Genomic DNA, 2,300 nt, shown 5'->3' on the forward strand with positions numbered 1-2,300 from the left:
CAGCTCCAGACCATGTGATCAATCATGCTGTTGTGGTTGTCAGCCTGGGACTGGAAGTCAGGAAAAGTGGATATTTTTCCAAGCTCTCTAGCTTGGCAGTACTCCGTCAAGAACATGGGTCCCCTTGTTCCAGGAGAGCTGTAAATTGGCTATCTAACACATTTGAAGACCACAGTGTCATGTTGCAGTGTCGACCGACTGGGCACCCATGCTTGCTGGGAAGGTTACTTTCCAAGCTTCAGCAGTTTCTCACAGTTTTGGAGCGAGTCCAGGGTCAAGCTGCCAGCAACTGTCATGTCTGCTTAGAGGTGCTGGGTCCTTCTAAGATAGTGCCTTTTTGCTGCTTCCTCTGCAGAAGGGCAAGGGGGATGGGCAGGCTTCACTTTGAGTTCTCATTTGGTCAGAAGGAGTCCATACTCACTATTTGTGATAATTCTGGGCTAACAGGTTTTGAATCTATCAAGAAAGATGATTGCAACCAGTATGCTTTCCCTCTGCAGAGATTCACATATAATGGAAGTCTATGTCCTACATACTCTCTGGGCGCTGTGGGCATTATAGTGTAGAAAAGAGACCCAAAGTTCTAGAAAAACACTGAAGGAGAGGAAAAGAAGAGAGTGCTGTAGGTAAAGTGGAAACTAACTGCAGAAGCCATGAAATAGGAACATGCTTGGTATGTTTGAGAAAAATAAGCAAAAGGGTTGCTCCAACCAGATTAAAGGAAGAGTTGAGAAACAAATGATGAAATCAGATGAAGTCTCTGTAAGTAACCCTAATAAACAATAAACTCAATAGTTCATAAAAAAAAGAAAGAAAGAAAGAAAGAAAGAAAGAAAGAAAGAAAGAAAGAAAGAGAGATAAAAGAATGAGAACCAGGTATGTTGGCATGCTCTTGTTACCCCAACACCTGGTAGGCTGATGCAGGAGGATCTGGAGTTCTAGGCCAGCCTGAGCTACCTAGTCAGATTCTGACCAAAAAACAAAGTAAAACAAATAAACAAAAGTAGGAAAGGAGGGACTTTGTTTTCTCTGAGCTAGTTGTGAATCATGGGACAGTAGTCTTATTTGAAATGAAATACTGGCTGCTAATTTTTTCTTCCCTTTGGTTTTTTGAGGTAGTGTCTCTTTCTAGCCCAGGCTGACCTGGAATTCATTATGTAGTCTCAGGCTGGCCTCAAACTCACAGCAATCCTCCTACCTCTGCTGTGATTAAAGGCATGCGCCACCATGCTGGGATGGATGCTAAATTTTGAATAGACTTTAGGTGGCATTGAGAACAGAAGTAGAGAGAGGCATTAGGGGCTATAGTAGTAATCCTGGGAAGACAGAGAGAAGGGCTTGAAGAGTCTGTATGTGTTTAGAAAAATAGAGTGAATTGGCTTGTAATAGATTGGGGGTGGAAAAGATACAAACAGGACACTATCAGTTACTTCCTCCCTGCTGGTACAAAATTCCTCACCAGAAGGAAAGGAAAGGGTTTATTTTGGGGAAGCCTGTGTTAGTAACATCTGCACATCAAAAGGGAGGATGAGGGGTGGGGAGGGAGGGAATTACCATGGGATTTTTTTTTATAATCATGGAAAATGCTGATAAAAATTTTTTAAAAAAAGGGAGGAAATACCAAGAGCATGAAGCTAGTGCCAAGCTATCTTTTCTCATTTTATTGGGTCCAGGACCCCCCCAGCCCATTGAAAGCTACCACCCACAATTAGAGTGGGGTTTCTCACCTAAACCTTATCTAGAAAATCCTTAAACATTTGCCAAGAGGTTTTCCATGCTGATTCTAAATCCAGTCAAGTTGCCAGCCAGAGATCAACCATCACCAAGATTAACAGCTTTGAAACTGGAAGGATGGGATTTTTATTTATGGAAATCAGGAAGCCCATTGGAAGGGCAGGTATGGGAGAGGCTGATGGGTTTAATTATGGACACCTTAAAGTTGAGATACTCATTTTATGTTTTCATTTTTAAAATATGGAAATCAATTCATAAAATTGAGTGCCATTCTTGCACAGGGGCCATGCTAATCTTCTCTGTATCATTTACTTTAAAAAATTTTTTTGTTTATTTTTATTTATTTATATGAGAGCGACAGAGAGAGAAAGAGGCAGATAGAGAGAGAGAGAGAGACAGAGACAGAGAGAGAGGGACAGAGAGAGAGAAAGAGAGAGAGAATGGGTGCGCCAGGGCTTCCAGCCACTGCAAATGAACTCCAGACGCATGCGCCCCCTTGTGCATCTGGCTAATGTGGGTCCTGGGGAATTGAGCTTTGAACCAGGGTCCTTAAGCTTCACAAGCAA

General features: G+C 42.3%; 1 pseudogene; it reads right to left on the reverse strand.

Annotated features, from left to right (window-relative positions):
* Positions 1–1,970: 1,970 nt before the first annotated feature.
* Positions 1,971–2,067, reverse strand: LOC123458319 (annotated as a pseudogene).
* Between the last annotated feature and the right edge of the window lie 233 nt (positions 2,068–2,300).

Source organism: Jaculus jaculus, chromosome 1, assembly GCF_020740685.1.
Source record: "Jaculus jaculus isolate mJacJac1 chromosome 1, mJacJac1.mat.Y.cur, whole genome shotgun sequence".
NCBI classification, from domain to species: Eukaryota; Metazoa; Chordata; class Mammalia; order Rodentia; family Dipodidae; genus Jaculus; species Jaculus jaculus.